The 25,759-nt window shown below is 43.0% G+C and overlaps 1 protein-coding gene across 5 annotated transcripts in view; it reads left to right on the forward strand.

The window, feature by feature from the left end:
• Window positions 1–21,218: 21,218 nt before the first annotated feature.
• The window catches only part of CUEDC1 (CUE domain containing 1), a 129,434-nt gene continuing 124,893 nt past the window's right edge, over window positions 21,219–25,759 (forward strand). For 3 of the 5 annotated variants that reach the window (XM_033922264.1, XM_033922270.1, XM_033922265.1), the window contains exon 1: window positions 21,220–21,478. The gene's annotated coding sequence lies outside the window, so the exon portion shown is untranslated. Of the gene's footprint in view, window positions 21,479–25,759 lie in introns of all 5 variants that reach the window. The other 2 variants (XM_033922268.1, XM_033922269.1) reach the window with 2 other exon arrangements.

The raw sequence follows: 25,759 nt of genomic DNA on the forward strand, positions 1-25,759 counted from the left end.
TATCATAATAGGCAACATATTAGTTTAGTAAAAACGTTTGGGCCCCTTTTGCAAAACCACAGCAGAGAGTCCTGGCATGGCAAATGTGACACAGCCCATAGAAATTGAATGGGCTGCGTCGCATTTCTCACATGGGAATTGGTACCGCAGCTTTGTAAAAGGAGCCCTTTATATGACGGTGCCTTTTTTGGTTTTTAAATTCTAACCACTAACTGGGTTGTGTTCCCCCCTTTCAGGACAAACCAAGAGCTTGATTTCTGTATGACTTAATTTTCACTCCTTTAATTTTTAATCAAGTGCTGTGAAAATCTGCTTCAAACATATGTGTAAATATTTATCAACTTTTTTTTATTTTTCCCCTCCCCTCTTTTTAACACGTTTCTGTCCAATTCATGCACATTGGTGACAGTTAAATGTTCTGTCCAGCCAGACTCCCACTGGAGTAGCACTAGCTTTGTGCTGGCTTCAGATTGCACACATAGATCTGATCAATGTGATATACACACATTTTATTACCTCTTAGCAAAATATATGTAAAGTAGAAAACCAAAAGAAAAATATGCTTTTAGACCATCATGTCACATATTAACATTTATTTTATAAAACATTGTGTTTAAACAACCTAAACCAAGACTCTTTACTTAGGATAAAAACCATCTCACCTTTATTAGTTTTTTTTAACAGAAGTCAAGATGATTAGAAATGACTATGTGTGTATGGATGTTTCTCATTGGAGGCTTTAGAGAAGTATTCATGCTGAATTATTTCAGTTCCTGCTCTTGCTGTGTCAGTAGGCATAACCAGCCTCCACTGAGAAACGAGAGATGTATTATTACATACAGTCTTAGGGCCTGGACTACATATAGTTAAAATTTTAAAAATAAAATAGAACTAAGTGTAAAATAATTTTATAAATGATCTTTTGTACTCTAGGACATTAAATGTACAACTTTTGTATATATAAAAGCTTAGGAGCTTTCTGTTTAGCAGAAAGCAAACACATTCCTACACTTTTAATGTATATGTTTGTTATAATGTCCATGTATAACCACATGCCCCATGTTTGTGCCTTTTTAATTAGTTTTGTCTCAATAAACAAAAATGTAGAGAAAATTAAGTCCCAGTGGGTTTGTTGTGGTTCCTCTTAGTCCACAGTATGGAAATGGCTGTGTCCATTTGAATGAGTTTATTTTTTCTTTTAACAAGACATGTGAAAGTGATCACGCTGTCCTACAATGAGTGGCTCAGTAGTCAGGGGAAGTGAGTGAAATGGTGTAGTATAGACTTCAAAGTACAATGTAGAAGTGTTCCCTCTCTTTTCAGATAGTTCTCGGTGATCCAAAGAACAGTAACATTGGTTTGACAGTGTTTGTATGCCAGTTTCAAAGATATCAAAGGAGCTCACAGCAGCCAAACAATAATACAGTTAAAAGATGATCATAAACTACCTCACGTAAGTGACATCACATACTATTAACACCTTTGTAGCTTTTTCTTTTCCATGAACAAGCAAAGTCTGAGGGGCTGATACACAGAACTCCCACAAACCTGTGCAAAACACCAGGTTACAGAATGATTTTATTTTACCAGGCAGTGAACAATACAGTCAGCATGCAAATTATATATTGGCAGTAAAAGTGGGAACATGCCTAGTGGCCTGCGCATAAGAGCTGAGTGGTAGGTACAGTTATTGTGCACAGACACCTGACTGGTAGACGCTAGGTCCAAAGTACTCCTGTGTAAACAAGCATCAGCGTTCATAGTAGTGCTACCATCACAGGAGGTTGTAAGAGTAAGTGTTCCCTGAGGAAGGTATTTTCTACACACTGAAACCGGGATCCTTGTTGGGACTAATTGATTCAAATAAAGACTTGATTATTGGTTGAAAAGACACCTCCCTCACTCAAGTAAAATGCTTCTATCTTTATACCATGGAGATTCCAGACCTGCCAGAAAAGTTTCCATGCTAAAAGGTGGGCATTCCTTGTGGATTACACGGAGTGCTCATTGTAATACTAATGAGCTGCTAGTAATGTATTTGCATAGGAATCTTAGTAGCGTCTGCTACTGCGATTGGTAAAAGCAACTGAGAACTCTTGTGCATCAGGCTGAACTAACTTGCAAGCTAGACTGGCTACAACCACTTGCATGGCAAGCTTTAGAGAATCTCCCCCTGAGTCAGGCACACAAGTGGGTGACATTGCATATCATTACTACTACTAAACATATGCATATGCACTACTAAACATCAAAACATAGAAGAGACAGTTCCTGCTCAAAAGAGCTTACAATCTAATCAGAATTTAATTGAAAGTACTAAGCCCTTCTCATGTGACAGTCTTCTCAATACCTCAGCTTTGTTTTTTCAGCTTTTACCATATGGACATGAAAACAAAGCTCTCACAATATAAAGAAGTTAATTTCTCTGCAGTCTCTGAATTTTTTTTTCACTTTTTCAAAAAGAAGAAACCTTTTTAGGAATTTTTTTTTAGCAAATTTATAAAATTTACATCCAAGCAATAACCCAATTACCTGCTTGTACAGAAAGTATACACTGATTGCCACAAATAAGGAAATCTTATAGAAGAACGTAGTAATCTAATATAATAAAACCCTTACCCGCGCATGAGCAGTTGAAACAGCATGATTTCTGTGTCCGTGATGTGTGCCTTCATGTCAGACATGCGCAGTACAGTGTGGCACGTGTGCGGTGGTGGAGCCTGTGGCGGTTTGGTTTGGTTTGCGGCACGTAAGAGGAACATGTGGCGCCGATTTTCCCCATTGCTGACGTCGCTTCGACTCGCTGCTCCTGCTTGCTTTGGGCCTTCCTTGTTGCTGGTGCCTGCTCCTGCCTTCGTGCAAAAAGAAAGTACTGTAGGTGGAAACCGGCAGTGACAAAGGACCGAAGCAAGAAGGAGCAGTGAGTTGTGAATGCTGCACTGCCGACAGCTGTGTGAGACGGTGGGGGGATTGCTGCAGCAGCAACCTTTTGGGAAGACAGAGGGAGAATGAAAACCAGGGAAGAGGGGGGAAGGGGTACTGCAGGATAGGGGGAGCAGGCAAGGGGTGCTGCTGGACAGGGGGAGGTAAAAAGAATGGCTACTGCTGGACAGGGGGAGCAGGCAAGTGATGCTGCTGCACAGGGAAGGATGTAAGGGAAATGCTGCTGCATCGGGAAGTGGGGGAGAGGGAAAGGGGGCCAGGGAGAAAACTTGCTATGCTTTGGAGGGAGGGGTATGCTGGGGGGCAGACAGCAATCTTGGTTTGCTCTGGGGGGGAGACAAGGGGGACACGGAGAGAGAGAAAGACAGGCAGGCAGCGCACGAGAACGAAAGACAGACGCAAGCAGAAAGACAGCGGGCAGGGAGAGAGACAGAAAGTAAGACAGACAGGGGGGCCAGGGAGAGAGACAGACAGCAGCCAAGGAGAGAGAGAGAGAGAAAAAAAAAGACAGCTCACACGTTAAGTTTTCATTAAATTTTGTGATCTGTTAAGTCTACACATCTATTCTAGCACCATAAGAACATAAGAGTTGCCTATGCCGGGTCAGACCGGAGGTCCATCGCGCCCAGCAGCCCGCACCTGCGGCGGCCCATCAGGTCCATGACCTGTTAAGTGACCCTGTCTTTCCTGTACCTATCTCTATGTCTATCTGTCCCTGCCTTTCCTATACCTATCTCTATGTCTATCTGTACCCCTCAATCCCCTTATCCTGTAGGTATTTATCCAAACCTTCTTTGAACCCCTGTAGCGTGCCCTGCCCTACCACAGCCTCCGGGAGCGCATTCCATGTGTTAATCTAACGGGCTTAAACATTAGTCCACTATAATAAAGTCCATTATTGATTATTTTAAAGAAAGTTTTAAACAAAGGAAAAAGACCACTAACCCCAGAACCTACTCTTACTCTTAAGTAGTTGAGCTCCCTAGTCTCAGCTCTTTTGGCTAAAAGCATATTTAGTGGAATCATACTTCACAATTCAATACAAGAAAGTTTTAGAAAGAAAAGGGGCTCCCAGTCCCAACTAGAGAATGACACGGGGACAAATTTTTTCCCGTCCTGTCCCTGTGAGTTCTTTTTCTGTCCCTGCTCGTGCCTAAGTCTCAAATACTTTAAAATCATAAGTGTTTGAGGCTTTTGCAGTTAAGGCAGAGCTTACAGGAATGGGACAGGGACAGTGATAAAACTGGACAGGATGGGGAAATTGAGTTCCTGCGGGGACAGGGAAAAATTTGTCCCCATGTCATTCCCCCAACTGCAAGACCCTACAAGATGCATTAAAATAAATTTTTTAATGATACTTTTGAGTGTCTGGTCACATCTGGAAACATCCTAATTTTACAGTTCAAATAAAGATCCTCTTAGTATCTAAAACAGGTGTGTCCAATTTTGGCTTTTGCCAGGTCGGGTTTTCAGGATTTCTACAATGAATTTGTGCATGAGATCTGTTAGCATACATTGGAGGCAGTGCATGCAAATCTCTTGAATCCTAAAAATCCAACTGGATTGTGGCCCTTGAGGACTGGTGTTGGATACCACTGATCTAAAGTATAACTTCAGTGTCCTATCTCTATTTGATTTTAAGACAAAAATAACAAAGTTGCTGTAGATTTAATTGAGTATCTGAAGTTTCTAATATCTCAGTGAGGTTTAAATAATTTTCTTGTTCTCCACCAGGAGGTTTAATATTTAAAGGATCCACCAAACTCCTCTGTGGTGGTAAATAAAATGTCTTAGATAAGAAAATATTGCCTTCTATATCTTCAATACTTTCATCAAGTATCCTAAAAATTTCTAAAGGAGATTTTATAGGTAAATAAGAAAAATGTGTCAACCTCAGATTAGTAGCGTTTGCTTCATTTTCCAGCATTTTTATCTTAAAATGAAATGCTGAGCAATCCTTAAAAAGTATTCTCCATGTTTTGCATTGATAGAATTTTTATGATGTTACTTTAGCCAGAGTGAAATCAATTTTAGAGGTTAAGGCTAAAAATTCAGCAACACTCTTCAAGATTGTCTGTTTTCTGACTACAACATGACAAACCCAATGTCTCTGTTACCAGTAGCCCAATCTTTGGCTGAGTTTTTCTTAGGGAAAATCTTAAAAATTAGATCATCCATTCAGACTTCAGCCCATTCACATTTTGACAGCTTAGCTTCCTTAAATTTCACTTCATCAAATACATGGAGTTCAAAATGTTCTAGGTTCAGGATTCTCTCATTATTAGAGATACAACAAACTATCAATACTCTGAATAGTAGGGGTACCTTTGCCGAAACAATTCCCCCTTTAATTCTCAAGCGTTACTTTTCAATCTTTGGCCCTCAAATACTCAATTTTATCAAAACTAGCCTCACTGCAAGCACTTCCTAAACAATGGAAAGAAGCAATCGTCTTTCCCATAATTAAAAACAACAAAGTCAGTGCAGCAGAGATTTCTAACTACCATCCTATTTCCAATATCCCATTTCTGGCTAAACTTACAGAAAATATTGTCTTTAATCAACTTTCTGATTTCATTGAACAAACAAATGTCCACCCTAATCAGACAGGTTTCTGCAAACACCATTCATTTACCAATTAGACCATCATAAATCAGTTCTACTTATTTCATTGGATTTATCATCAGCCTTCGATACTATAGATCATCAACTGTTAATCCATAGGCTTTACGACATAGGGATCTCTGATCAAGTGTTAGACTGGTTTAAATCATATTTTAAAGATCGTTCTTTGAAAGTCCAGTTCAATGGTTCTACCTCTAACACCTTCTCTAACAACTATGGGATCCCACAAGGTTCCATTCTTTCCCCTATGCTGTTTAATATCTTCTTCGCTCCTCTTATTACATTAGGGCAATCCATTGGGTTCTCTATCTTCGCCTACGCGAATGATATTCAACTCGCTCACCCTGTCGATCTGGACAACCCTGCAGATATCTCATCTATTAATTTGAAACTAGAACAAATCAGTCATTGGTTAAGCACTAATATGCTATCTCTCAACATCAGCAAAACCAAAGTTATGATTTTCCCAGTCAAGGAAGGTCTTACCCTTCCTTGTCCTATAACAATAAAATCAGTCTCTGTTCAGATGGTCACTTCCATTAAACTCCTCGGTATTACTTTCGATGGAAAACTCTCTTTCCATGAACAAATAAGCTCAGTAGTTAAGAAATGTTTCTACCGTCGATGAATGATTAGATCTCTTGCCACCCTATTAGATCAATCATCATTAACTATTCTTATTCATTTGCTTGTTATTTCATGCTTGGATTACAGTAATGCACTATACAAAGGAATCACTAAGAAAGAAATAAAACGTCTTCAAATTATTCAAAACACTGCCATTAAAATTATTTCAAAAGCACGTAAATATGATCATGTCACACCTCTTTTGATCAGTGCTCACTGGCTTCCTATAGATCATCGAATTTCCTATAAAATAATGTTGCTAACTTACAAGACCAAAATTTCTGGCCAACCCTCATACCCCCCCCCCAGCGTACATTGGGTTCATCTAATCAAAACTTGCTTTCCATCCCCTCTTTAAGATACATTAACACTAGCATTTTTTTCTGCCCCTATCATCTGGAATTCAGCGCCAAATTATATAAGAGAAATTAAATCCCTTGATAAATTTAAAAGTAACTTGAAAGCTTTTCTTTTTAAAGACACATTTGTTGTATAAGAGTCCTTTTAAGGACGGTAATGGAAATCTGTTCCTTGCCATCTTTTAATCATTTTAGCTTATTTTACATAATTCTAGATTTGTTATACTTTGTTCCCCTTCCTTTTGTCTTGATCGCTCTTCCCCTCTCTCTTTATACAAATTTTATTTCTGCCCTTCTCCACCTTGTATTGGTAAGTTTATGTTTGTCAGTGCATTTGATTGTAGCATTGTTTGTAATTTGTTTTTAATGTACATTTTTATTATACTCTGTTTTTATATTTATGTAAAACCGCTTTTAATTTTTAATAAGGCGGTATATCAAATTTTTAAATAAACCTGAAAGAACATAAGGCAGCGACACTGGACCCAAATCTGTAACTTCTTCTGCGAGACTCCAATGTAATCTGCTCTGGGCAGTGAGGTAAAAATAAAAGCAACTGTGTTGGGGTCACCAGTGATTGCATGAACTTCGTAGGATCCACCAAAACTACAGGAGAGGTCTACTACAAGCCTCTACTTGGACCCCTGTGCTTCTTAAACTACCTAGCTTCTTGCTGCTGACTGACGAATTATACAGACTTCACAACTGGTTCTTCTGATTCCCCCTTCATGCTGTAACCATGTCAGTGCCTTTGCAGTTCCAGCAGCCTCTTCTAATAACACACTTGATTCCTTTGGAGAAGTGCATTGATCTGGGGGTTAATATGGTTAGATTGGAAGACTGGCAGTCCTGTCTCCAATGGCGCCTCCAGCCCAGCTCCCTCTGAGGGCTGCCTGCGCTCCACAAATTGATCCATTGGACCACATGCAGTAATAGATGAGGATTTTGAAGGAGTTTCATAATGCCACCATCTTGAATTTTTTCCTATCAAAGGTTCAAGAAGGGAGGAGGGATATTTGGATAGGGTCAGGGCCAGTGCAGTTTGAGGCAGGGTGGTCAATTGGAGGGAGAAAAGGGGGTGCTACTAGATACCCACTCCTCTCAATGACTCCTTCTAGGCTGCTCTGTACCTGGTGAAAAGTTTCCCATGTTGTAATGCCGGGATGCCTCAAAATGGCCAAGCACTGCAGAACTCAAGGCATATCATCTGGGAGTACCTCTGTACTTATCTATACTCATAATTCCTTACACTTTGGTCCTTTAGGTCCCTCTAAGGGGAAAGGGACTGGGACTTGTATACTGCCTTTTTGTAGTTATACAGCCATACTCAAAGTGGTTTACATACAGGTACTGCAAGCATTAATGAGGTAGTTCTGTTTTAATAACCATAAAAGCCAAACAATATAAATAAATATTGTGTGCAAATGTACACAAACATTAGTTGGAAGATGATAGCTATCGCTCACTTAGGACAGCTGTCATGGAAGGGATTTTTCTTCTATACTGCAAGCACTGTGGCTATTTTCCGCATCTCTGTCAAATGCTTGCCCCTTTGTGTCTTTGATGTCTCGCTCCTCTCGTCCCGACAGCTGCTCCACTTCTGAGCCAAAATTCAGCAAATCTTCAAGTTGCAGCCCTTTTTCAGTAGACTCAGTAAGCAGATACAGAAGTGTCTGCTTGTTAAGATCAATATTTAAATGTGTTTGCATAACCACCATTCCAGACTGATCCAATCTGTCTGATGACTTCTGCCAGCATGTTTCTTACTGAAGCCAATCTAAGCAGGCAGCCTTCATTTAACAAGACACTGGTTTCTTTTGAGCTGGACCAAAGGGAAAGCCTGGGTGCCGTACAATGCCATAATGCACAGGATTCAGTAAATGGTGCCAGGAAAAAACCCACTCTAGCCCCAAATCTAGAAATGGCACCCAAAAAGCAGGCACTGAGGAATGCCTGTCAGTCTTAAGTTAGGTGCTTCTATCGCAGACATGGGCAACTCTGGTCCTTGAGGGCCAGAATCCAATCTATTTGCATGCACTGCTTTCAATGCATATTCATTGGGGAAATCCTGAAAACCCGATTGGATTCCAGCCCTCGAGGACCGGAGTTGCCCACCCCTAGACTATCGGCACCTAAAATGGATTTAGGTATAGGGTTGCCAGATTTTCTGTTTGGAAAATCCAGACCCCTAGACCCGCCCCCTCCCCCCCAGGCCTGCCCTGTCACGCCCCAATCCTGCCCCAGCCCCGCCCCCACTGCCTGCTCTCATCAGGCAGGAGGACATCCGTGCAAGCGCAGATGCCCTCCTGCCCAATGTGATGCAGAAGAAAGCTTTTCAAAACCTAGACAAAGTGCCTGGTTTTGAAAAGCCATCCAGAGAAATCCAGACATCTGGTAACCCTATGTAGGCACCGGTAGGCACCTTCTATTTATGCCAGGGTTTTCTTGGCCTAAATACCAATGCCTAAGTTCACTTTAGGCCTACATGCAAAACATGCCCAAGATCCACCTATAACTACACCTACTTTCTGATAAGCGCCTTGGACTAGGCACCTACCTATTAATTTTAATTTAAGCCAATTAAGCTTATCAGCACCAATTAAGCTTTTTAAATAATTAAGGGGTCTTTTTAAAAAGGCACGCTAACCGATTTAGCACGTGCTAAATCAGCATGCGCTAAATTGGTTAGCACGCCTTAGTAAAAGGACCCTTAAATTAGGTGCCTAGATTGGCTAGGTGTGCTGATCCTTGTGCCTAACTTAAGGCATCTTTCATAGAATCTGGGCCGCAGAGCTTATTGCAGATTCCTGCACCCAACTTTGGGTGGAAGGACTTATGCCAACTGAAACCTGATATAAATCTTGGTGCACAAGTTGGGCATGCATCTCACTTATTCTATAATAACGTATTCTATAATATCCAGACTGCCTCTGACCCACCCATGCTCTTCTGAATAAGTTATAAAATAGCACTATAGGCCTATGGCAAGATCTGTAGGAATTTAAAGAAAAAACACAAGCCTCTGAAGGATTTGTGGAATGCTGTGAGGATCGCTTAGCACTGGACCTTAATTTACAGGAGAGTACACAAGGCTTAGCAAGAATACAAGAAGTTCTTACGTATTTGCCTATCCTAAGCCAAATTGTGTCAAATCTAAGACCTTTTTTGATAAGACCTTAGCGTTTCAGGCAGGTAAATTACAATCCTGGCTTGGTGAATGTACTCATCAAGCCATATCTTACTGTTCTTTTTGAAAATTAGTTAAGTCTTCTTTGTTTGACAAATTTATTACTTAGTTGGGTATTTGTAAGATTGCAATTACATTTTTAACTTTTTATAATGATTTTATTTTTATGATATGAATGTATTTCGCTGATTGTTCAGTTTCTTATGGTGTAAACCGCCTAGAACTCTTGGTAATGGCGGTATAAAATATTAAATTTATTATTATTATTAAAAGATAAGAAAGAAGACAAGCTAGGATACCATAGAAATAGGGTAATAAATTCACTTGGAAGGACAGTAGATGGTTTCATATAGTGGAAGGAAAGGTATTTATAACAGCAGAAAGAAATGTCTTTCTTTTGACCAGAGAAGAAAATGTGACTGGCTATCTTATACCTGCACATCAGCTTAGAGAATGACACAGGGACAAATTTGTCCCTGTGGGAATGAATTTTCCCATCCCCGTGAGTTATTTTCCGGTCACTGCCCCATTCCTGCAAGCTTCATCCTCATCTGCACAAGCCTCAAACACTTTAACATAACTAGCAACATTCTAGAGCTCAGATTGTGATGTCACAATGCCTCATTCCACCAATGCCTAAGCTCTGTCCTCACCTGCACAAGCCTCAAACACTTTAAAATCATAAGTAGCAACATTCTAGAGCTCAGATTGTGATGTCATAATGCCTCATTCCACCAATGCCTAAGCTCTGTCCTCATCTGCACAAGCCTCTAATACTTTAAAATCATAAGTGTTCGAGGCTTGTGCGGTTAAGGCAGAGCTTACAGCAAGGGTGCCCAAAAGGTCAATCGCGATCGACCAGTAGATCACGAAGGCAACGCGAGTCGATCGCGGAGCCCAACCCGGGTTCTGTGATAGACTTGTGTTGCCTTCGCATTCTCCCTGCTTCCTGACACCGTATACAGGACAGGAGAAGCACCGGGCCCACCAGCCTTCCCCTCGCTCCCCCAACATCAATTCTGACGTCGAAGAGGAAGTTCCAGGCCAGCCAAATGCTAGAGTCACACCTCTCCTCAAAAAATCCTCACTAGACCCCCACATCCCCTTTTATTGACTCATCTCCTTCCTTCCCTTCTTATCCAAGCTACTTGAATGTGCTGTTCACTGCCATTGCCTGGATTTCTTTTCATCTCAAGCTATTCCATGAAACCTGCCCTTGCTAAAGTCTCTAATAACCTGTTCCTGGCCAGATCCAATCCTTATCCTTTTTGATCTATCTGCTGCCTTTGATACTGTTGATCATCTCCTACGCCTTGATAAGCTGTCCTCGCTGGGATTCCAGGGATTTGTTCTCTCCTAGTTTTCTTCCAATCTCTCCTATCGCACTTTAAGTGTATGCAATGGTGGATCCACCACTGCAATCCCGCTGTCAATTGGTGTACCTCAAGGTTCTGTCTTGAGTCCTCTCCTTTTCTCCATATATACCCACTTCCTCAGTGTACTGATATCTTCCCATGACTTTCAATATCATCTCTATGCTGATGACTCCCAGATCTACTGTACTTCTCCACACCAGACATCTCTAAAGGAATCCAGGCCCAAGTCTTAGCCTGCCTGTCCGACATTGCTGCCTGGATGTCTCACCTAAAACTGAATATAGCTAAGACTAAGCTCCTTATCTTTCTGCCTACACCCACCTCCCTCTCCCCCCGTTTTCTATTTCTGTGAACAACACTCTCCTCCTCCCTGTCCTGTCATCTCACAACCTTGGGATCATTTTTGACTCCTCTCTCTCCTTCTCAGCTCAGATCCAACAAACCATTAAAGCCTGTCGCTTCTTCCTCTATAATATTACCAAAATCCGACCTCTCCTTTTTAAGCACATGAGGGAAGGACCTGGCAAAGCTTAAAGAATGGTCTGGAATTTGGCAGCTAAAATTGAATGCTAAGAAATGCAGGGTAATACATTTGGGTTGCAAAAACCAGAAGGAACAAAACAATTTATAACTCCTCGAGTCCTGAATCTACCAGACCCACCCAAAGGTATAAATTATCCTTCCCCTTTCTACACAGTATTCGCTATGCAGGCAAACTGGGAAAATCCCTTCAGAATCACAGGTTTTTGGAACAACCTTACTACCCCACTGCGGAACTTAGGCTCCCTCCAATTATTCCACAAGCAACTGAAAACCTGGCTTTTCACTAAAATGTAATTCTGTCCCCCCTTACTCTTCTCTTCTATATATAAGTTCATGTAAACCTTTTTTTTTTTCCTTCTCTTCCTATATTTTAAGTTCTTGTAAACCGTGCCGAGCTCCATAACATCCGTGGAGATGATGCGGTATATAAACTTAAGGTTTAGTTTAGTTTAGTTGAAGAACTTTGTGTAAGAAAAAGGAGTGAGACTTGGGTTTGATCATATGTAATGATCTTAAGGTGGCCAACAGCTAGAAAAGGTGATAGCAAAAGCTAGAAGGATATGTGGGTGCACAGGGAGAAGAATGGCCAGCAGGAAAAAGGTGAGACCTCATTTAGAATATTGTGTACAATTCTGGAAACCCTCAAAAGGATATAAACAGCTACTAAAATTCAGTCCAGAGGAAGGCTACTAAAATGGTTAGTGGTCTTCAACATAAAGCATACCTTAAATACCTCAATATGTATACTTGGAGGAAAGGCGGAATAGGGTAGATATGATAGAGCTGTTTAAATTACAATTCAGTACAAAAATGTTACTTGCCAGAGGTGGGCTGTGTTACCACGATAACCATTTAATTTAAATAAGTGGAGAAAAAGGCATTATCATGGAGCAGCAATTACAGTATAACCATAAGCACCTTACTGAGCAGACAAGATGAACTATTTCAGTTTTTGTCTGATATTATATACTATGTTATTATACTAAATGCTTGGGAAGATACAGACAAGGTTGAAGGTGACAGATTGTAGAAAAGAGGAAGAGTGTTTTGGGCATTCAGAAAAAAAGATGAAAGTTACTTAAGAACATAAGAATTGCCATCTCCGGATCAAACCCTGGGTCCATCAAGTCCGGTGATCCGGACACGCGGAGGCCCCACCAGGTGTACCCTAGCCTAGGTTTAGTCCCCATATCACCGTATACTTCTCAAGGAAGATGTGCATCTAATTTACCCTTACCCGTATCACTCTATGCCACTCTTAAGGAGATGTGCATCTAGTTTACCCTTAAATCCTAGAACGATGGATTCTGCAATTACTTCCTCTGGGAAAGCATTCCAGGTGTCCACCACTCGCTGCGTGAAACAGAACTTCCTGATATTCGTCCTGGACCTGTCCCCCCCTCAGCTTCAGTTTATGTCCTCTTGTCCGTGTCACATTGGACATTGTAAATAACTGCTTCCCCTGCTCTATTTTGTCAAATCCTTTCAGTATTTTTAAAGTCTCAATCAGATCTCCTCGCAGTCTCCTCTTCTCAAGGGAGAACAATCCCAGTCTCCTAAGTCATTCCTCGTAGTCCAGGTTCTCCATACCTTTCACTAGCTTCGTTGCTCGTCTCTGCACCCTCTCTAGCAGTTTTATATCCTTCTTTAGGTACGGAGACCAATGCTGGACATAGTATTCCAGGTGCGGTCTGACCATGGCTCTGTAGAGCGGTATTATAACTTTCTCTGATCTACTCGTAATTCCCTTCTTTATCATGCCTAGCATTCTATTTGCTTTCTTCACCGCCACCGCACATTGCGCCGACGGTTTCAGGGTCCTATCTATCAGTACACCCAGGTCCTTTTCCTGTTTGGTCTTTCCCAGAGTTACACCTGACATACTATACTTGTGTTCTTTGTTTTTTTCTGCCTAAATGCATCACTTTGCATTTTTCCACATTAAACTTCATCTGCCATTTATCTGCCCACTTCTCCAATTGATTCAAGTCGCTCAGGAGTTCCTCGCTGTCCTTCTGCGATCTGATTGCCCGGCATAGCTTTGTGTCGCCTGCAAACTTGATGATTTCACTGGATGTTCCTTCTTCTAGGTCATTTATGGAAATATTAAATAAGATGGGTTCAAGTACCGATCAAAATGATACTAAAAATACAGTATAGGTGAAGGGGGAAAGGCCCAGAGGAAGACCAATAAAAGATGTGGATAAGCACTGTTCACCAAGATATTGAGGTTTGTGGCTCCAGCAGGAAGACCATGCTTGATGGGGTACCATAGTTGAGGGTGGTTAGAACTGTAGGTTTCACATTGGGGGTCACATAGAAGGATAGCAGGAATATATTAGTAATTCTACAATTCTCCATGTCCAGCCTAAAATTTTGCAATATTCCTGAATTATTCAAATAGTAGAGCCCATGAAGGAAGCTTCCAGCAGTCTCTCGTGGCACATACTTGGTCGTGTTCTGTTCCAATGTGTTCTCAAGTGCAACATTTTATATCTGCTACACATTACAGAGGTTAAATGTAAGCAGAGCAGATTTCTCCAAATCACACACAACCGATGGATCAAAAAGCCATGGTAGTGGTTCAGTAGCATGCTGCTGTTCAGCTGTTGAAGCAGTTCTTCTGGTTGTGTTTCTTTGTAAAATAGCAGCCAGGGCTAGTGCAAAGATATTAGGTGCCCTAGGCCAGTGATTTTCAAACTTGTCCTGGGGGTGACAACAGTCCTAATGAATATACAGTACATGAGAAAGATTTGCATGGGAGAAGGCTGAGGGGGTCAGGGAGAGATGGTAGAAGGAGGTGAAAGGGTGAGAAGAAGTGATGGAAAAGGGGAAGAAAGCAAGAGATGGATGTAGAAGGGGCAAAATGGGGAGGAGAAATGGATTTGGTGGAGGTTGTGGTAAGAGCGGCTAGAGTAGTTGGTTTAAGAAAGGTTTGGACAATTTCCTGGAGGAAAAGTCCATAGTCTGTTATTGAGAGGGACATGGGGGAAGCCACTTCTTGCCCTGGATCAGTAGCATGGAATATTACTGCTCCTTGGGTTTTGGCCAGGTACTAGTGACTTGGATTAGTCACCGTGAAAATGGGCTACTGGGCTTGGTGGACCATTGGTCTGACCCAGTAAGGCTATTCTTATGTCTATCACCACCTTTATATGTGAATCTCTCCAGGCATATTCATTAGGGATAGCCTGAAAACCTGACTGGCTGGTGTTCCCACAGACCAAGTTTGAGAACCCCTTTCCCTAGGCACTCCTTCAGCTTAGCTCAGGAGTGTCCAATGTCGGTCCTCGAGGGCCGCAGTCCAGTCGGATTTTCAGGATTTCCCCAATGAATATACATGAGGTCTATTTGCATGCACTGCTTTCATTGTATGCTAATAGATCTCATGCATATTCATTGGGGAAATCCTGAAAACCTGACTGGATTGCGGCCCTTGAGGACCGACATTGGACACCCCTGGCTTAGCTGTTTCTCCTCTCCAATAAACTGTCAAGTTCTATTATCACTTCCCTTCAGATTTTGATATTTAAACCCAACAATCACAATTACTTCATCACCTTTCCCAGAACAATCTGCACAAAATGGACATCACATTTTGTCATCTTTGTGTCCATGTATACAAAACTATTTTCCAAAAGTCATTTATCCAGGAAATGAGCTAGCAGAAAATTGCCACCCTCTCGTACATGCTGATGGTTCTTTATGGCCATCAGGATCTACTGCATTGCCTTGAATGATCCTACTCCTTGCAGGACCTCACCCCCACCCCCTCTAGAAGCTGCCACCCTAGATGATGGTTAAGCCAGCCACGTTGCTAGGTCTTCAGACTCCATCTTCACAAAATTGTTTAGGCAAAGGCACTGCTGTTTTCAATTCGGGTTAGTCTATGCCCACGTTTCTCATTCCATGTGCTGATTATTTTGAATCTGCAACAAAACCATCAACTGCAAAAAGAGAAAAAAAAAATCATTCTGAATGTAAAAGGATTAGTCACACGTCTGTTCGGCCATTCAAACAGCTACAGCTCAGGCTCTTAATTCTCATTTGAGCCTGCTGAGAGCAAAAATGTTTTTTTAGTGAATTATAACCCTTGTCATTCCAGGTCGGACAGTGTTTGATTTTAGGGCTCCTTTTACTAAGGTGTGCTAGCGTTTTTAGCGCATGCACAAGATTAGCCCGCTAGCCAAAAAATTATCACCTGCTTAAAAGGAGGCGATAGCGGCTAGTGCACGTGACATTTTAGTGTCCGCTAAGTGCGCCTTTGTAAAAGGAGCTCTTAATCTTTTGCAGGCAAGCACCTGTGCTAGATACTTTTTTTTTTTTTTTTTGTAGAAGTGTCTTAAGACTGTTTTTTAGGATGAAAGGAGCTTTCAGCTTATTGGAACTGAGGCTGGGATCTGGCACCATAAATCTGCATTTCCAATTACCTGCAGATTCCCCCTACTTTATATCCCCTTCATAACTCACTTAGCCCAGTCATTGGTCATTGCATAAATAGTCTTCAGCCAGGTCCATATATCAATGATCCAGAAGGAGCCATGCAATCAATCATAGGCCCTAAATCCAGCTACTGGACGCCACCTTTCCACGAGAGGAATCTATGCATTAAGGCTCAGTCAAGGGCCCTAAAAGAAGTCACTGTGTGTCAGAATTCCACAATGAGTGGAATCCATATACCAGACTCCAGAAGGAGCCCTACAATTATGGTCCTTAAATCCATCCACTGTGTGTCACTATTTCACAAAAAGTGGAATCCATATACAGTACACGTCCAAATATCTGGACTGCTTGGGGATTGAGCCAATCAGGATTTTCATATTTTCCAGAGTCTCAGGAAGTACTTTTAAAATTCAAATTTAAGGAATAAAGAAGAGATGAACAAACCAATTTTGTTGATTTATTCACTAACAAATATAAAATGCTTAATTTATCATAATGGGTATATTTACAGGAAGAATATATCACCAAAAGGTATTCACTCAATATATCCCATTATCTGAGACTGGTTAGAGTAGGATCCTAATACAGAGAAAAGATCTCAGTGTTCCCTGAGAACAAATTCGGGAAACTACTATGACAATTGCTAAGTTGTCATAGAGAGCACATCCTCGGTCATAGAAAAATTCCGTTAAAGTGCAGTGAATGTTTAAATATATTAGCAGTCTCCTTAAATAGAAATACTTTTGACAAAAAAGGAACCTGCACTTATCGCAATAATGTCCTCAGATATGGGAAAGATCACCGCTGCTCGTTAGAACACACTCTCCCTGTGCAGAAATTCAATTCAGCGTAGTGTAAAAGATCATCTTGTAGCTCTCATCTTATAACTCCCGACAGGCCCTGTTTCGCAATTTCTGCTGCTTCAGGGGAATTGCTAAGAAATAACAAAAGTCACAATTAGTTGGTATACTCTTTAAACATTGTACAAACTCAAATTTCAGTATCATTTACATTTGAAAACGAGCTACTGCTTCAAAAATCTTCTAGAAAATGGCGACTCGGCGTCTGTCTTGGTTTAAGAGTGCGTGTTGATGTCAAAACTCTCCAATCAAAAGGGGTGGAATTTGAGCAGACCAATCAAAAGGATCCCTGAGGTTCTATATGAAAACATACAAAATGACTTTTTTTTTTTTTTTTTAGAAAAAGGCCCGCCATTCAATTCTGGCATTCAAGCCTCTCGGGGTACATGTTTGCAATTGTCTTTATTTATTACAGGAAAACATGCAAAGAAATATAAATAGTATGAAACTCATTTACAAAAAAAAGACGTCCAAGATAGAAATGAGGGAAGCCAAGATGGCGTTGGAAGGTGTGGAGCCATGAGCACTGCTCTGCTCGAAGTGGCATTAGCAAGTGATGGGGTAGCAAAAGGCGAAGCTTAAGTCTTACCCTTCAGTGGCAGCCGAACCTCCCTGGCTGAAACAGACTATTTTGGAGGCTTGTAGTGTTTAGTGTCCTTCAATTGACGCTGCAACTTTGGGTGCTTCTGGAGGTTCAACAGGAGGAAGCTTGGAAGTGGCGTCATTGAGCCCTGTACTGCTTTCCCCTCCCCCTATGATCTGGAGGTGATTCGCCAGCGAGTAGAGGTGACCTTCCTATGTGGATGATGAGCATGGAAGAGTCATTTACGGAGGGGATATTGCTGCCAATGCCATCTCTGGTTTCACTAATAAGTGGAGCAGTAAGGGCAAGTGAAAATCTTATGCGGGGGGAGCCCCAGTTATCTACCACCTTGGGTTTGGAGCAGAGGGGATTAATTAAACTTGCAGTAGTTACTCTTGGAAAGTGTGAGCCCACCAAAACCCATTCAAAATCTACACAGAAGGCATGAACTTGGGAGAGAGGAAGTGAAGGAAAGAGATGCTGAGGTGGGGGAGGGAATGCATTTTTGGACACAAAAGGTATGGACTTGGGAGAGAGGAAGGGAAGGAAAGAGATGGTTGTGTACACGGGGAATAGAAGAAAGGAGAATTTTTGGTCATAAGGAGGGAATGAGGTACAGATAGTGGCATACCAAGGTGGGGGAGGGTGGGTGGGGGTGGTCCGCCCCACCCCGGGTTTACGTCCCAAGGGGGTGCACAGCTGGCCACCCTCCAGTGTTCTCCCTAGGCTGGCAAACTGCGGCTCTTTAGCCACTTGAGTGCCACCGCCGCCATCAGGAACAGGCCGGCCGCCGGCGTCAAGTTCTCTCTGATTTTCCCTGTGGGCCGACCAACTCTCGCGTCAATTCTGACGTCGGAGAGGACGTTCTGGGCCAGCCAATCGCTGCCTGGCTGGCCTAGAACATCCTCTCCGATGTTAGAATTGACGTCGGGTGGCGAGAGTTGGTCGGCCCCGCAGGGAAGAGAAGCAGGGCTAACTCGGCGCTGGCCTGTTCCCGATGGCGGCAGTGGCAGCCTATTCCCCAGTGGCGGTGGCAGCATTTTCCCAATGGTGGTGGCATAGGGGAGGGGAGGGCAGGGAGAAAGAAAGAAAGGGGGGGGGGACAGGAAGCCAGAAAGAAAGAAAGTGGGCAGGGTGAAACAAAGAAAAATGGGGCACGGAGAGAGAGAGAAAGACAGACATACAGAACGAAAGAGGGTGTGGAGAGAGAAAGAATGAAGGGGGCAGGGTGAGAGAGAGAGAAAAACAGACATACAGAAAGAAAGGGGGTATGGAGAGAGAGAAAAAGAAAGAAGGGGCAGGGTGAAACAAAGAAAAAGTTTGGGGAGGGAATGAGGTCTGGAGGAGAGGAAGCATACAGGAGGCTGAAAGAAGGGAAGAAATATTGGATGCACAGTCAGAAGAATAAAGTGTAACCAGAGACTGGCTAGGAGACCAAAGGTAGGAAAAATGATTTTATTTTCAATTTAGTGATCAAAATGTGTCTGCTTTGAGAATTTATATATGCTGTCTATATTTTGCACTATGGCCCCCTTTTACTAAACCGCAATAGCGTTTTTTAGCGCAGGGAGCCTATGAGCTTTGAGAGCAGCGTGGGGCATTCAGCGCAGCTCCCTGCACTAAAAATCGCTATCGCGTTTTAGTAAAAAGGGAGGGGGAATATTTGTCTATTTTTGTATAGTTGTTACTGAGGTGACATTGCATAAAGTCATCTGCCTTGACCTCTTTGAAAACCCGCGGAATATAAATGATAATTAACATTTTTTCGGCGTACAGCGTGCTTTGTGTTTTTAAAATTTTATTGTTGGTAGATCATTTTGACTTGACCACAAAGGTAAGGGGGAGGGAGGGAGGGGAGCTGCTGAAAGACATCTAGTAATCCTTGCAGGCTTGACTGTGCAGGGAATTATTTTTGTAAAATCATGTTTTGTTATGTGACTGGCATTATTTAGACTTTAATTTCTATGAATGAATAGAATGAAAATGATATAAATTACTTGCTTGTTTTTATGTGCGTGCGCTGAAGGAAAGTGGAGAGAGAGTGGGCTGAGGACGCTGAAGGGAAATGGTGAAGAGAGAGTGGGGAGAAGACGCTGATTTATAAATTGATAATTGTACAGAATATTGTTTCTTTTTTATATTCATCCATAGCTGCATGTTAATGATGTGCTCATATGTACTTATTTATCATCATAACATATACATCATCATTAACATGCAGCTGTGGATGTGTAAGGACAGGCTGAGGAGGATGGATGGGAAGGAAGGAAGGTGCACATATCAACATATCGTACATTTTTAACATGCATGATGCAGCTATAGGCAAGCTGAGGAGGATGGGATCATACAGATGTGTATGTTCAGATATGCGCTCAGATGTGTAGTTTTTTCTGATATATTTATTAAGCTTACAATATTTATAAAAACACATTTAATACTGGTTACAAAAAATATTGTGCAATTATGATCTACTTCTGGCCTACAAAGGTCAAAAGAAATCCTTAACTGAGATTTTACATTCAAAAGTGAATTATAGCTACTAGCACTATTATTTATTAGTTATTTATTATGCAGATGTTTGTTAGTTTGTTATTAGTTCAGTATTAGACATATGTTAGTTTAGAATAGATAGGTATAGATTAGTTTAGTTTAGGTTAGGGCCCTGCTGAAAGAGTCTACCTTGACGTGGTTGCAGGCTTACAAATCTTTTGGTCAAAAAGTGCTGCAACAGAGAAAAGTATGTGTGTATTCGGCCCATGGAAGAAGGGGGGGTTGTGGGGGGGGAAGATGTGGGGGGCCCAATAGGATTGCTCAGTAAGGGGCCCAGAAATTTCTGATGGCGGCCCTGAGCGCTTGTGTTAATGTGAATTTGTGGGAGGGGGGAACTCTGTGTGAATAGGAGTGTGTGTGTGTGTGTGGGGGCTCACTTGTGAACTTCCCATATGACCTCCCCCTGCACATTCAGATTATGGATATCACAGATTCTTCTTTTTACCTGCTCCGGTGCCCGATCGGGATCGTGGGATACCGAGAGAGGTGCTGGGATGTAACACAGGTATAGAAAGCTAACCAGGTAATAAGTATAGAAACCCAACAGGTCGTGCATGTGCAAGACCGGAGGGTTAGGACTTCGATGGGAAGATAGGACTTCAATGAGAAACCAAGGTGGCAAGGGAGCCCCTTCTGGTGATGCAGACAGGTCGTGACCTGTTTGGGCCGCCGCGGGAGCGGACTGCCGGGCAGGATGGACCTATGGTCTGACCCGGCGGAGGCACTGCTTATGTTCTTAGAAACATAGAAAGATGACGGCAGATAAGGGCCATAGCCCATCAAGTCTGCCCACACCATTTACCCACCCTCTTAAGTCTACTGACCCCTAAAGTACAATAATTATACTGTCACTCTACTGACCCGCTCATTCAAGTCCTAGTGACCCTATCCCTTGGCATGACCTCGTAGGGATCCCACATAGGTATCCCATTTGTTCTTGAAGTCTGGGATGCTGCGTGCCTCGACCACCTGTACTGGAAGCTTGTTCCAATGCTCAATCTTATGTTCTTTTCCAGCTCTCCTCTTTGCAAGGGGTCTCAAAGTCCCTCCTTGAGGGCCGGAATCCAGCCGGGTTTTCAGGATTTCCCCAATGAATATACACTGAAAGCACATCGATCTCATGCATATTCTATTGCGGCCCTCGAGGAGGGACTTTGACACCTCTGCCTGAGCTGCAGCTGCTGCTGTACTTCCCCCTGTTTGCCGCTAGGAAGCCGTCTGGGCTCTCGTTTGCCTCCTTCCCTGCCATTTTCAGGAGCCCCTTCCAAGACTCTCGTGTTGATCCGAGAGCCCCCTCCAAACTCGGGGGAAAGCGGCAGGTCTGCCCCAGCGCCGTGGATCCGGATCGGCGGAGGAGTCCCGGAGCCGCCTTGGTGTCCCCGGTGGGTAAAAGTCGCTTCGGCTTCGCGCCGCTTTCTCTTCGTCCTCGTGTGTCCCGGACGGGGGGGGGGGGTGGAATCGGCGCGGTTCCCCACCCCTCCAGGACCGGGGGGGCCCTCTCTCCTTGGTCCGGGAGCCGGATCGTCCGGGGTTGTATTTATCCGAAGGGAGGATCCGGGGGAGGCCTCCTCCGCTCTGCCCGGCTCGGCGTTCCCCGAATCCCCCTTTCTCTCGTCCGGATCGGCAGCGCCCAGCGCGAGATCTGCCCAGGGCTCTTTCCCGGAAAAAGTTTTCGCCCTGCTGGGCCGAGACCCCGGGCGCAGCTGCCCTTTAACCTCTGACTTGGGGGTGGAATGGAAATGAATGTGGTGCAACAGAGCAGGCGTAATGCCAGAGATCTGGACTTTGGAGGAAGAAAGGTTAGATAAACCCATGTATGGTAACATCTGTGCAGCAGGTATCATGTCTTTGGGGTAATTCACTATACCAGTGGTTCCCAACCCTGTCCTGGAGGAACACCAGGCCAATTGGGTTTTCAGGCTAGCCCTAATGAATATGCATGAAGCAAATTTGCATGCCTATCATTTCCATCATATGCAAATCTCTCTCATGCATATTCATTAGGGCTAGCCTGAAAACCCGATTGGCCTGGTGTTCCTCCAGGACAGGGTTGGGAATCACTGCACTATAAAATGTCACAACCTGCAAGCTTTCTGTGGTTGATTGGGTTTAGAGCAGTGGTTCCCAACCCTGTCCTGGAGGACCACCAGGCCAATCGGGTTTTCAGGCTAGCCCTAATGAATATGCATGAAGCAAATTTGCATGCCTATCATTTCCATCATATGCAAATCTCTCTCATGCATATTCATTAGGGCTAGCCTGAAAACCCGATTGGCCTGGTGTTCCTCCAGGACAGGGTTGGGAATCACTGCACTATAAAATGTCACAACCTGCAAGCTTTCTGTGGTTGATTGGGTTTAGAGCAGTGGTTCCCAACCCTGTCCTGGAGGACCACCAGGCCAATCGGGGTTTCAGGCTAGCCCTAATGAATATGCATGAGAGAGATTTGCATATAATGGAAGGGAGAGGCATGCAAATCTGCTCCATGCATATTCATTAGGGCTAGCCTGAAAACCCGATTGGCCTGATGGTCCTCCAGGACAGGGTTGGGAACCACTGGTTTAGAGAGCTGCAGACATTATATTCAGATTTTTGTATGTTTAGGGTGCAGATGGGGGTCTGCTTTAGCTATAAGTATGTTTTGGATTTTCTTTGCTGCTATGGTGCTCGGGTGTGGGGGAGGATTTTGGATCCCAAACCTTGTACAACAAATAGCCATCAATGAGAATGCTTTAAAGCAGTGGTTCCCAAACCTGTCCTGGGGGACCCCCAGCCAGTCAGGTTTTCAAGATATCCCTAATGAATATGCATGAGAGAGATTTGCATACCTGTCACTTCCATTATATGCAAATCTCTCTCATGCATATTCATTAGGGATATCTTGAAAACCTGACGGGCTGGGGGTCCCCCAGGACAGGTTTGGGAACCACTGTTTTAAAGGATAAGAAGGAGTGAAAGTCAGAATGCTCAGGCACCGCACAACCTGGTTTGGAAAAGGTTTAAGTCAGGGGTGTCCAATGTCGGTCCTCGAGGGTCCAGTAGGGTTTTCAGGATTTCCCCAATGAATATGCATGAGATCTATTAGCATACAATGAAAGCAGTGCATGCAAATAGACCTCATGTATATTCATTGGGGAAATCCTGAAAACCCAACTGGATTCTGGCACTCGAGGATCGGAGTTGCCCACCCCTGATCTAACATCTCTCCCCCTCCCTCTATGAGTGGGAAAGGAGAGATGCTGGATTGGGATTCAGGATTTTGATGCCCTTCATCATCAGCATTAGAGGTGTGGGGGGGATTAGATAGAGGAGGAGCTACTAGATCATAAGGGGGTCGGGAGGAGACTGATAGGAAAGTTAGCCAGGTTGCTACAGTCCCTTGAACTGGCCCTTTGAGATCCCTTGTATTAGAAGGATAGCATCATGGACTATGTCATGCTGTTGTTTATAGTATGTATGAAGTTATAATTTTTTTTGTACAAATATTTTTATTAGAAAACCAATAGACTTGGCTCTTATGATTTGATGTAGGTTCTGTTGTCCCTGCAATGTGTGGTGGTATGTTGGTATGCAATGTGTGGTGGTATGTTGTACCCTAGCTTTAACATGCTGGTTTGGTTTTCCTGATCAGTTCCAGTGCAGCTGTCTTACACTGTAATCCACTTAGAACTGCAAGGTAAAGGCGGAATATAAGTCACTAATGTAATGTAAATCCTGGACTGCCTCCCTCACTCCCCTCACACTTGAGATTGGCACTATATGGTCATTCTAGTGATAGCAGTAGATTTCACGTCTGCCCTGAATCTAATATCATGAAGGTGTGAGTAAAGACTTAAAGCTAACCCAAACCTAGAGGATCCGTCTCTGGTTAAAATTTTGATCAGGCAAACAGAGCTGGTTGGGGATGGGGCCTTGAGATGGTCCTGTGTATTTCTCTGATGCAGCATGCATAAACAAACGTGAGCCATCACGCGCACAAGGGGACCCGCTAGAATTAATGAGCAATGTACATTTTGTGAGTGTTGTGACTCTGTACAGCGCTGTGTACGTCAGGTAGCGCTATAGAAATAATAGTAGTACAGTAAAACCTTGGTTTACGAGCATAATTGGTTCCAGAAGCATGCTTGTAATCCCAAGCACTCGTATATCAAAGCAAATTTCCCCCATAGGAAATAATGGAAACTCGGACAATTCGTTCCAAAACCCAAAAACATTCATACTATACGTACTTGTATTGCAAGACTTTGCTTGTTTAGAACAGTCACTATACTCCCGCTGTGTCAGAGAGAGAGGAACCATCGTCTCAGTTGTGACATGTGTACACTGTATGCACTTGTATTGCAAGGCATTGCTTGTATATCAAATTAAAATTTAATAAAATGTTTTGCTTGTCTTGCAAAACGCTTGCAAACCAAGTTACTTGCAATCCAAGGTTACTAGTGTTAAAGAATACTAGTGTAAATTGGTATTTGCATGCCAACATTTAGGTGCGGCCGTATTCACTGTGTCAACGGCGGGTGTAAATGTCCATGCCTAAATGGAACCGTTCCACGTGTAGTTGTGGGCATTCTCTAACTATATTACATAAGTGCTGGGCATACACCTGACCCACCCATGCCCCTCCTACAGCCCCAGCCCCTTGCAGTTGTATGCTATAGAATTTGTGTGCTAAGATTAGAGAATGCCAGCGAGTCAATGCTCAAACCCAAACGCGGGCGCCAGAAAATACCGCGGGAACAGCTCAGAAAAGAAATGCTCCAAATGCTCCAAAACTAATAGCATGCAAATTATATGTGCACTGTTAGCGTTGAGCATTGATTGGGCAGTTGAAGCGGAGGAAGTGCCTGGCACATGCTCAGAAGAGTTTTGCAGTAAGTACAACTCTTGCTCGCATGGCCCAGGCAAAGTAGGAAGTGAAGAACGCCAGGGCATCATTCTTCTACGCCTTAAAAAAAATAAACTTTTCAAACTTGAAAGGCTTATATTCAAGTGCAGAAAACAGGCACCGATGTGTGCTTTCAGTTTCGGCCTTGCTCTGACTCGCACGCATTTGTCTCTCACTATCAGCGCTTAGGGACTTGCACGGGTTTCCCTTCTGCTTCCCAAATAAATCTCAGCAGATTTTAAAGAGAGAATCTCCCACACTAGAGCCCTCTGAGCATTCTGCGCTTACTAATGCGGGCAATAGTCCGGCGCTAATCGCCTCTGGTGCCGTCTTTTGGTTTTGAGCATCTTACCATTACTCGCATTATTGCAAATTAGTGCCAATTAAATCCAATTATCGCTAATAATTGGTTTGTCAATAAAATCGTATGCACAAATGTAAGTATTCTATAATCTGTCTGTATGTGCAATTTGCATGCTAAGCATAAAATTGGGTATGCAAGATTATATGTAGAATGGGGGTGGGGAGCACTGAGTTGCTTTTCTTCATGCAAAGTCTGCCACATAGACATGTAATGGTATTGATACAGCAAGGTCTGTGCCCAAGGCAAATCTATGGCCACTGTTCTTTAAGCTGCCTTCTTAAGGTCCATAAACCACAAAAATGTTGTACGATTATGGCTGCTGAGAGGCACCCCAATTCAAATCCAGCATGTACCCAAAACGAGGGAGAAAAAGGCCTCGGAATAAAGTAGCAGTACATACATAAGAACATAAGA

Source organism: Geotrypetes seraphini, chromosome 15 (genome assembly GCF_902459505.1).
Source record: "Geotrypetes seraphini chromosome 15, aGeoSer1.1, whole genome shotgun sequence".
In the NCBI taxonomy this organism is placed as follows: domain Eukaryota; kingdom Metazoa; phylum Chordata; class Amphibia; order Gymnophiona; family Dermophiidae; genus Geotrypetes; species Geotrypetes seraphini.